Source organism: Delphinapterus leucas, chromosome 17, assembly GCF_059928025.1.
Source record: "Delphinapterus leucas isolate spDelLeu-1000000601 "Yukka" chromosome 17, BTC_Dleu_Yukka2, whole genome shotgun sequence".
Lineage (NCBI taxonomy): Eukaryota > Metazoa > Chordata > Mammalia > Artiodactyla > Monodontidae > Delphinapterus > Delphinapterus leucas.
Window position 1 is genome coordinate 34,654,813 of NC_143145.1, and position 11,711 is coordinate 34,666,523.

At 44.1% G+C, this 11,711-nt stretch overlaps 1 protein-coding gene across 1 annotated transcript in view; it reads right to left on the reverse strand.

Moving 5' to 3' along the window:
- The window catches only part of BAALC (BAALC binder of MAP3K1 and KLF4), a 149,124-nt gene that overhangs the window by 25,828 nt on the left and 111,585 nt on the right, over positions 1–11,711 (reverse strand). The window lies entirely within an intron of this gene.

Consider the following 11,711-nt stretch of genomic DNA (forward strand, 5'->3'; position numbering starts at 1 on the left):
GAGGAAGGAGCAGAACTAATGAGGCAGCAGTCCCAACGCAGCTGAGGGGGTAATGATCCAAAGGACACACATGTCCACGTGTCACCCACCTGCTCTGCAAAGTGCAGGCTCTCGACCATGGCCATGGGATAGAAGTCAGAATTCAAAGCATTGTAAGTCACAATAGAAGATGCCTGGTCCAAAGTTTCCTGACTGGCATGCACTGTGATTAAGTTCCAGATGTGCAGAGAAATGGATTCCTTCAGCTGGGCTCGCCCCAAATCTTTGTGCCCCTCTTCCTCCACCAGCTGGAAGCCTGCCCCCCTTCTCTTCCCATCCTCCCACCATCCTGTATCAAGAGTGCCTCAAATGCATGTGCATAGACACCCCAGTACACATACTCAATCTCCATCCCCACTGCTCCTGCAAACAGCTGTCCCTTGGCCTAGGGGAGTGCAAACCCAGAGAATGAATCAGGTGAAGAGGCCCATGAAGACCCTGGAAGCAGGTTTGGTGTGATTTGGGCTGGTAATTCCAGGGTCCTGGCACCCACAGAAGAGTCTAAAACAGAGCTTTGGGACTTCCCTAGTGGTCCAGTGGTTAGGACTCAGCGCTTTCACTGCTGTGGGCCCCGGTTCAGTCGCTGCTCTGGGAACTAAGACCCCACAAGCCATGCAGCATGGCATGCATAGATAGATAGATAGATAGATAGATAGATAGATAGATAGATAGATAAATATAAATAAAATACAGCTTCTCATTTTGGTCCAGGCAAACTGTTGTTACTGGTCTGCTGTGGGATAAGTATAAAAACTGAACACAAGCATTTGGAAATATCTATGGCCATCTGACACTGGAACACCCAAGATTGAACTTGTCTGATCGAAGAGGGTATAAGACCAGTACCAGTGCTGTAAAACTCACATGGTGAGTCACAAGTGCTGTGAGCTGTGTATTAATCACGCTCATAGGATCACATATTTGTCTGCGATGGACTGGGGGAAAAAAGGCAACTGGTCCTGAAGGAGGGATGGAGGCTTTTGTAGGTATGATCCCTTGGCCCCTGGATAATCTGCCCCGTATGGAAGGGGGTGGTGGGCAGAAAGGGGGTCTCTAAAGCACAAGACCAAGGCAGGTACCTTGCTTACCTAAGTGTAGGGTGCTTCCTGCCCTTGGGGCTGCTGAGTGGAATTCAACATTGGCCAGTATTGCCTTGACTGTTTACCGCAAGGGGCCATATGGATGTTACCATTTTCTCTGTGGGTCATAACTTGGTACCTGGATTGAGGGCAGGTAAGAGGCCCTCCTGAGCCATCCACTGAATGCACCATGGTGCTTCCAGCTTGCGTCCAGATGACCCCCACTTTGTCCCACCCTAAGACACTTCAAGATACAAACCTGACCCCAGTCCTCCCCTTGCCCATGGCCAGGCCCCTAAGGGGGTTAGAGGACATGGAACACAGCTCCCTTCCCCCTTCCCCCACAAGGTAACCCAGCTGTTGACCCAGGAGGAAGGTGGCAAGGCAGGAAGAGGAGGCTGAGGGCACCAGGGGCCAAGAGCAGACAGTGGAGAACACATCGAGGGAAGCAGAGAGGCGACAGGAAGTGGGACCAGGCATGATTTAGAGCTCCAAGCCCCTGGCACACGTGCCATCGTTCCATAGTATTTCACATACAAAACACAAATTCAAAGACAAAATTATTAAGAATTTCAAGATGGCGACTGCAGAGCATTAAACCCTAAGCACAGGCCCCTTCTGAACCCGGCAGGCCCTGTGGGGCTGCACTGGTTGCACACCCACGAAGCCAGTCCTGACAACACTTAAAAGAGATCAAGGCAGAGCTGCTGCGGCTGAAGTACAAATAAGCAGTCCTTCCCTCTAAGCAGCCCAGTTATTCCCTGGGCATCTCTACTGAGCCCCAGGGCTTCTAGAAACACCGCTGGAAAGTCACTCATTTGGTCTAGTGTTTTCAGTTTTCATTGGTAACTGAACAAAAGTTAGAACGCTGTTTCATTTTGTTTTTAATATTAATTTTTATTGGAGTATAGCTGTTTTACAATGTTGTGTTAGTTTCTGCTGTACAGCAAAGTGAATCAACCACACGTATACATATATCCCCTTTTTTGGACTTCCTTCCCATTTAGGTCACCACAGAGCACTGAGTAGAGTTCCCTGTGCTGTACAGTAGGTTCTCATTAGTTACCTATTTTATACACAGTAGTGTATATATGTCAATCCCCATCTCCCAATTCATCCCACCCTCCCTCCCCACCTTGGTATCCATACATTTGTCCTCTACGCCTGTGTCTCTATTTCTGCTTGGCAAATAAAGAACTTTGGTTTCTTAATCCCCAATCTAGGGACTTCGTCATTGATTAAATGGGAAGAACAATGCCTACTTCACGGGCTGTTTTAAGGATTAAACAAGACAATATATATTAAGGTTCTAACGTGTTTGGCACATACATTGTACTTATTATTACTTATGGTCCAACACCAGCTGCCTTGTCTCCTCATGGCATCTCGCTCCATTAGCCATATTAGTTACATTCTTGATTTATGAGTCACACAAACAGGCCCTGTGAAGTGCTAAAAGACTGGCCCACTGAGGCTGATACACAAGCAGGAAAGCTCTGACCATAAGCAGGGAGACAGGGCCAGGCTTGGGGCTGGCACTGCCAGCGAGCAGGCTCATCTGCTCAGTGTGGTCAAGGGTTCGCTGCAGGGGGTCAGGAATATGGGGTCATTTACTGTTACTTCTGCCTGCAATAAATCAGCTGGTTTTGCTGCATGGATTTAATTTGACTTGTATTTTCTAGTTCCAAAAATAATAAACTCAATATTAGAAAACCTGTAAACTACAGAAGCGCACAAAGGAAAAATAATTTTTACCTCACCATGCAGAGATAACAAGGAGGCGATGTCCTTCTGACAGATGCTACTGGTGCCCCCGCCAAGGTTCACTCACCCGACCCCTGCACGCATCCCCCGGCTGTGGTGGATGCTGGTGGCTGATAGCTCATGCCTGCCCTCTTCTCCTAAGGCTTGTCCTTGGCCAAAGGAGGCCCCCTCACGGGCAGAGGCTTGGCTGACTATGTCAGGTACAGCCCATGGCTGATAAGTGTCTAAAAGTGTGTAGGTGGGATAGGTGGGGGAGAGGTGTGTGTACAACAGCCCAGCCCCCTTGCCCCTGAGCAGGACAATTTCTACAAAGCAACTTTTCTCCAGAGCAACTCAGGGGATCAGGCCAGGGCTAGACTGATCCTGAAACTGCATCTTTGCCCAGCTCCCGCCCCTGGCCCATCCTGCTTCCCTTGTTCCCTCCCTCACACGGTTCTCCTCCAAGGAGCATCTCTAGGAGTCACTCACATAAAATCCCCATGTCGGGCTCTGCTTCTAGAGAACCAAACCTAAGACAGCATATATACCCTGCGTGCTGGATATGTTCCGTCTGCCCCTCTACACTCACCCTCCCCTCCCCTTCACCCTGCTCCAGGTCCCAGAACACTGACTTGAAAGCACCATATTAACAGGCTCCCTTGCCCACTGGCTTCTAGTTGGGTTTGCCAATGGGCGTCGCTAGCTACTGAGGTGGAGGCTCTTCAGCAGCATTCTGAGGTCGGGTCTTTATTTTTGTAGCTCCCTCCCGGCAGGGTTTCCACCGGTGCACCGTGTCCTCTATACACTCCTCCACCAGAAAAGGGCAGAGAACCAAGAAAATCCAGGGAGGTTGTGCCATTAGGAGGTTCCTGAAGACTTCAAGGAGAGCTCATAGGAGTGGTGGGAAGAGAGAACAGATGGTAAGTTGCTGAGTAGGGGGGTACAGATGCTGTATCAGTCAGAGTACATAGCTGCAAGCAACAAAAATTGACACCGGTGAATTAAAGTAGAAAAGTGACTCATGTGAATGATCTGAGGTGCTCAAAGAACATCTGGAAGGGCTAGAGGTTGAGACACAGAGGCTATCAATCAAGGAACAATGTCCCAAATCCTTCTGTGGACCTTGTCCCACCAACCCCTGGACCCTGGCAACTCACCTCAGGATTGCTGCCACACTTAATACTGAAACACTGTTGTTGCTTTTCTGAAATTCAAGTTTAATTGGGTGTCCTGAATTTTATCTGGCAACTCTACTGGGTGCCAAGTGCCCCAGACTGGGGGGACATTGTTGTGACAGTTGCATTGTACTAGACACCGATCTCCATCTGCATCTCTACTCCACACCACCCCTCTCATGCCTAGTGCGTGGAGGAGCGACCCTTATTTTATAGGAGAGAAAAACCGAAGTTTAACTCAGGTTACGTATATTTCCAAAGTTTGTGGTCTTAGTAAGTATTCACATTTCCTTTGAGGAAAAACTCCCAAGCAGGCAGTTCTCAAATTTTAGTGTGCATGAGAGCCACCTGAAGTGTCTTTTAAAATACAGATCCTTACATCTAATCCCCAGAACTCCTGATTCAGTAGGGGCCCAGGAACATGCATTTTAACAAGTTCTTTCCATCCTTCCTCACCTCCAGTGATTCTGAAGCAGGGAATTCTAAAGACTACACTTTTAGGCTCCTGACATAGAGATCAACACTCCTACTGGTTTTGAAGGTTGCCTGAAAAATGTCCATCTCTATTTCTCTCCACAGTGGTAGTAAATTGAGGGACATTTGTGTGCCCCTAGGGTATGTCTTTTTTGGACACCCTTCACAAAATGTTCATTCCACCCAGAAGACAAGCCAAATCACTGACTTTGCCAAAAGATGGCAAACAGCTGTGTCCAAAGCTTGATGACAAATTGCAGCCAAGGACTTCTTGCCAGTTTCTTGCTATTTTGGAAATGGAGCTGGGAGAGGGGCAGAACATAGAAGTTAAGGATGATAGCCAGAAGCCATGTCGGGAGCAGGACAAGGGGCAATTCCTCCTTAGCCCTCAGTGAAGGTGATCACAGATTTCAAAGTCACTGAAACCACCTGCAAGTCATTCCCTCAGTGATCAAAATCCAAAGTATAAGTCATTAGCAGTCTGTTTGGGAAGAATCTCCTACTGTCACATCAGATAAAATTCTGGCTCATCAAACACTATCTGGGCTCAGGCTCAGAACACATAGGTGATGGTAATTCTGTGTGAACTGAGTTATAAATTAAATAAACTGCAACTACCCAGCCACTTACCGAGAATCTGTTTCCTCATTTTTCAAAATGAACTAGAATAGGAAGGTGCCTGTCATTTCTTCAATCTGATGGGTAATTTTTGAACATACATAATGTGTAAGAGGCTTATACGAAACTTTTTGTATGGCTAGTATAAGAAAACCCTTAAAAATGGTGAGCAACCCTTACATTTACTGTCAATTGATTTTGGGCAAGGGTGCAATTCAATGGGGAAAGAACTTTTTTTTCAAGTGTGTAGGATAACTGAATATCTACACGCAAAAGATTGAAATTGGAACCCCACCTCGCAATATATACAAAAGTTAACCCAAAGTGGATCAAAGAATTGCCAAACGTAATTGCTTAAACTATTAAACACTTAAAAGAAAACATAGGCATAAATTTTCACGGCCTTGGATTACACAGTGGTTGCTTAAAAATGACCCCAAGAGCACAAGCAACAAGAACAAAAAGTAGACAAATTGCAGATCATCAAAATCTTAAAACTTTTGTACTCCAGAGGACACCATGAGTAAAGTGAGATGACAGTTCACAGAACAGGAGAACAATTTTTGAAATTATGTATCTGGTAAGGGATTCTTACTCCCCAAAACCCATACAACTCAACAATAAAAAGACAAATAACCCAATTAAAACATAGGCAAAGGAGGTGAACAGACATTTCTCCAAAAAAGATATGCAAATAGTTAATAAGCACATGAAAATATGTTCAACAGCACTAGCTATCTGGAAGATACAAATCAAAATCACAATGAGGTATCACTTCACAACCACTGGAATGGCTACAAAAAAGACAATAAGTATTCACGAAGACGTGGAGAAGTTGGAACCCTCATACACTGCTGGTGGGAATGTAAAATGGTGCAGTCACTTTAGAAATCAGCCTGGCAGATCCTTCAAGGATTAGACATAGATATCATACGACCCTGAAATGCCACTCCTAAGTATATACCCAAGAGAAATGAAAACATACGTCCACGCAAAGACGTGCACATGAATGTTCATAGCAGCATTATTCATAACAGACAAAAAGTTGAAATACCCTAAATACCCACCAATTGATGGATGGATAAATAAAATAGGTATATACCTACAGCAGACTATTATTTGGCAGCAAACAAAATGAAATACTGATACATGCTGCAACATTGGTAAACCTTGAAAACATTATACTAAGTGAAAGAAGCCAGTTACAGAAGGCCACATATGGTATGATTCCATTTACATGAAACGTTCAGAAAGAGGCAAATCTATAGACAGAAACGTAAATTAGTGGTTGCCTGGAGCTGGGGTGGTTGGGTGGCGGGGATGAGGAGTGACTGTTAATAGACACAGGATTTCTTTTTAAGGTGATGAAAATGACCTAAAATTGTGGGGATGGTTTCAGAGCTCTGAGACTATACGAAAAACCACATAATCGTACACTTGAAATAGGTCAATTGTATGGTACATGAATTACAGCTCAATGAAGCTGTAATTTAAAAAATGGTGAGCAACACATTTTGGAATGTTATACTGTTTAGAGAGAATGAAGCACATTTGGATTTGAACAGCAATAGTCAGGGAGAGGGCTTCCCTGGTGGCGCAGTGGTTGAGAGTCCGCCTGCCGATGCAGGGGACACGGGTTCGTGCCCCGGTCCGGGAAGATCCCACATGCCGCGGAGCGGCTGGGGCCATGAGCCATGGCTGCTGAGCCTGTGCGTCCGGAGCCTGTGCTCCACAACGGGAGAGGCCACAACAGTGAGAGGCCTACATACCGCAAAAAAAAAAAAAAAAAAAAAAAGGCAGGGAGAGGGATTGACCAGTGATTTCAAGTCTATACGGACACCTGCAGTACTAGCCTCACAGTCCCCAAAGGTCATGGGGTCCTGACTAGGAGGGCACTGGAGATGAATCACCAGCCTGTCACATCTGCCCCTGGCCGTGGGGCTTGGTGGTGGAAATGGTTCCGCCACCGTGGTACCCAGCAGCGTGCAAGAAAGATGCCTGCTGACAGCAACAGCTGGAATGGAAAGGACCACGAGAAGGAAGGAAAGTCCCATCTGTCCTTGGTGAAATCAGGCCTGAATTCTTCTCTCCCCAAAGAGACACCCAGGAGACAGCAAACAAGCTAGAGAACTGGGAGGCAGCCCAAAAGGAAAACTCAAAACCTCATTTTTCTTCTCCCTACTGATGCCCTTACAACCTGTCAGTCTTACCCTTCCCTCTCTCTTTGATCCCTCAGTGGCACCTCCCTTCCTTGCGGCTTCCACCTCTGCTCTGAGATCATTACAGAGCAGATTCTCCAGGGTGGGTGAGGGCCATATCTCTGCGTTAATTACCATGCAGCTGTCTCAACTCTGTAATGAAAATTCAGTTCTCCCGCCCATCAAAGATATTACTTTTCTCTTCTGACTTACCTCACTCTGTATGACAGACTCTAGGTCCGTGTATGTATGGCTGATTCACTTTGTTATAAAGCAGAAACTAACACACCATTGTAAAGCAATTATACTCCAATAAAGATGTTAAAAAAAAAAAAAAGATCTTGTTTCTAAGGTAGGCAATACTGCTATGTCCATAACAATACCTTATGCTTTTCTGAAGCCTTCCCCCCAAATTGCTCAAAACACGTCTCTGATGTCCTTCCCTGTCCTCTTTGTCTTTCCTTGAATAACTCTTTTTTTTTTTTTTTTTTGGTGGCTATAAGTTTACAGGTTATTTTTGTTTGTATTAAAGAAATATTTTTTAATTGAAGTATAGTTGAAGTACAATATTATAAAAGTTACAGGTATATTGAATCTTAGACTTTAAAAATGTCTACCTTGTGTTTTAGTTTGCTAGGGCTGCCACAACACAGTACCACAGGCTGCGTGGTTTAAACAACAGAAATTTATTTTCTCACAGCTCTGGAGGCTAGAAGTCCTAGATCAAGGTGTCAACAAGGCTGGTTTCTTCTTTTTTTTTTTTAACATCTTTATTGGAGTATATGCTTCACAATGTTGTGTCAGTTTCTGCTTTATAACAAAGTGAATCAGCTATACATATACATATATACCCATATCCCCTCCCTCTTGTGTCTGCCTCCCACCCTTCCTATCCTACCCCTCTAGGTGGTCACAAAGCACTGAGCTGATCTCCCTGTGCTATGCGGCTGCTTCCCACTAGCTATCTATTTTACATTTAGAAGTGTATATATGTCCATGCCGCTCTCTCACTTCGTCCCAGCTTCCCCTTCCCCCTCCTCACGTCCTCAATTCCGTTTTCTACATCTGCGTCTTTATTCCTATCCTGCCCCTAGGTTCTTCAGAACCTTTTTTTTTTTTTCCAGATTCCATATATATGTGTTAGCATATGGTATTTGTTTTTCTCTTTCTGACTTACTCCGTATGACAGACGCTAGGTCCATCCACCTCACTACAAATAACTCAATTTCGTTCCTTTTTAAGGGCTGGTTTCTTCTTAGCTCTCTCTCCTCGGCTTGTAGATGGCTGTCTTCTCCCTGTGTCACCCCTTTGTCTATCTGTATCCTAATCACCGATTCTTAGAAGGACACCAGTCATACTGGATTAGGACCCATCCAAATGACCTAATTTTAACTTAATTACTTCTTTAAAAGGTCTATCTCCAAATCTAATCACATTCTGAGGGTACTGGTTGTTACATCAATATCCCAATTTTGAGGGGACACAGTTCAGCCTGTAACACCTTGCTTTTCCTTTTATAAAATAATGTTTCTATTTTGCTGATATAAGAAATAGGTGTTTCATGTAGAAAACTTGACTATATTGGTAAGAAAAATATAAGAAAATGAAAATTATTCATAATCCCACCAACCAGGGATAGCTGTTAGTTGACGTTTTCCCTACTATGTCCTCAAACATTTTTCACTGCATTGACACACATCATTTTTAAGAAATGAGATTATACCCTAAGCCTGTTCCATTTTCCCCCTTATCTATCACACCATTTCTACTCAGGCTCATTCCTCCTTCATCTGCTTCTTCCTCTTCATAGATCACTTATTCTTCTATCATCCGTCTCTCAATTATCCCAACATTTGAAAAATATTTATTCAGTGCCTACTATGTGCCAGGCGCTATGCTGGGTGCTGGGCTTATACCTGTGACTGATAGTCCAGTAGGGCTGCAGTTTCTCAGCTCAATCCTCCCCCCACCCACCTTCCTTTTCCTCCTGCCTCTCCCGGTCTCTTCTAAGTCCCCGAGTTCCACACCAGAAAGGATCCCGAGGATGGAGGGAAAGATTGAATTCTCATTGATGGGAGAAGGAAGACAAGAATTTGAACTGGTGTTGACACAATTCTCTGTGAGAGATGGAGGGTGAGGCAAGGCAGAGGACGCTTAGAAGACAATAAATCAGATCCATCATGTATCTGACTCTGCCTTCCTCATCCACGTGGCCCAGTCTGGAGCCCACCTTCTTACTCAGGCTGAAACTTCCTCTCCAAGGAACTGTTCAGCTGAGCAACCACAGGCACCTTGACAAGCGGTGTCCTTCCCATGGAACACTCTCTCAGGGAGATGCACCGATGCCTCAGGATAAGGTCCCACGACTCGGGTGGGAGGAGGACACTCCTCCAGTGGCTGGGGCAGTCCTTGGCCACAGCCCTGCCCCTCGAGATCCCATTTCTTGGTAAGTAAGCTTGAATGGGGAGGCTTACTTTGATCTTTTTTTCTTAGCTCATTTCCTTATGTGTCCAGACAGGCATCCTGCTTGTGGCCTGGCTTCTTTCCACAAAGTCTGCAGATCTAATCAGTCAGGGATTTAAAAACACCTGGGGGGCTTACACCTCACACTGCTCCAAAAGTGGCTGGCTCCATGTGAGTCTTCATGGCCTGCCCTAGACTCTTGCTTAGTCAGTGAAACTTGTCCTCAGGGAAAAAGTCTTCCAATGCAATTCTCTTTTTGCCTTGGTTCAATCACTTTTGGGGTGGTTAGCCCTTTAAGGAAGTGGCAGCTGGTTTCCTGTTTTTTGTTTTAAACTCCTTGACATTTTCTAAGTTTAGTACAACCAGCTTCTTCAGCAGGCTCTTTCCAGGCCAGCTGTAGCTGGTACTAAATTGTTCTCTTAGGTGGACATTAGAAATTTCGTGGTAAAGCCTTATTAGATGTAAGAAGTATATTTGGGTCAATCAGAATTAGGAGATTTAGGTCAATTGAATTGAAATTTTAATCTTGAACATTTAAAATCATCCAAAGAAATCTATCAGTCCTCTAGCATCTCTGAGTGCCTCCCCTGTGCCTACTAGCACTGGGCTGTCCTTAGGGGATATAAAAGACTTGCCTGCCTGGATCTTTCCTGCTTCTGTAATTTAATTGGAAATTTAATAGCTTATTTAAGAATTACTGGAAAATAAAGCCATGCAAACTTTAAATAACAAGGTATCATTTCTTACCCATCAGAGTGGCAAAAGTTAAGAAGTCTGATAATATTAAATGTTGAAAGGGTGTCAGTGAATGAGTTCTCTCATATATTTATTACTGGTGGGAGGGCAAACGGAACTATATATTTTGGAGGACAATTGGTAGAATCTACGCAAGTGTAAAATGTGTGCACATCATGACTCAGCAATTTCAGTCGTCAGTATCTACTGTAGAAAACCACTTACCAGAGGCCTGTCAAGGATGTTCTTTACACCCCCATAACAGTGAAAAATGGAATCAACGTAGCCATTCATCAGTTGGATAATTACTAAATTAACTGTGTTTTATCTATACTGTGGAATTCTATACAATAATTTAAAAGTATACAGATTTATGCAGATAGAAGTCCAGTATATAATAATGAATGGAATAAAGCAAGTAGAGGATAAATATGTACAAATGACAGCTTTTGCGTAGGAAAGAAAAAACTATATTACATACTATGTTATTGTTATTTTTTTGCATAATGATACATACACACATATAGATGTGTATAAATATATCTATCTATATGTATATATGTGTGTGTGTGTGTGTGTGGTGTATATACACCCAACAAACTGATAACAATGTTTGTCTCTAGGGAAAAGACAGGGGACCAAGATCAGAGGGTGGTTATGGGGACTTATCTATTACAGTTCTACTTTTTAAATATATTACTTGTGAAATAAAAATGATTTTTAAAAAAACAGAGCTAGGTCATATTCTGTCTTTTCTCCTTGGTAACGGCTTTGGACCCACCCAGAATATTTGGCTATTTGGCTATCTGTTTATTTATTGGCTGTGCTGCTCAGCTTGCAGGATCTCAGTTCCCCCACCAGGGCCTGAACCTGGGCCACGGCAGTGAAAGCATCGAATCCTAACCACTAGACCACCAGGGAGCTCCCAGAATATTTGGCTATTTAATTTTTAGTTGTTAGATTACATTTAATCATCAAATATGCTATCAAAAATGGTAATCAAATATAACGACGCCCAAGAACAAGGACGATACACCAGAATTACTGCATTGCTATTAGCCTATTCTATAAAGGCAGTTCAACCACTTAAAAATCAAGGGGTGAGGGACTTCCCTGGTGGTCCAGTGTTTAAGAATCCACCTTCTAATGCAGGGGATGCGGGTTCAGTCCCTGGTTGGGGAACTAAG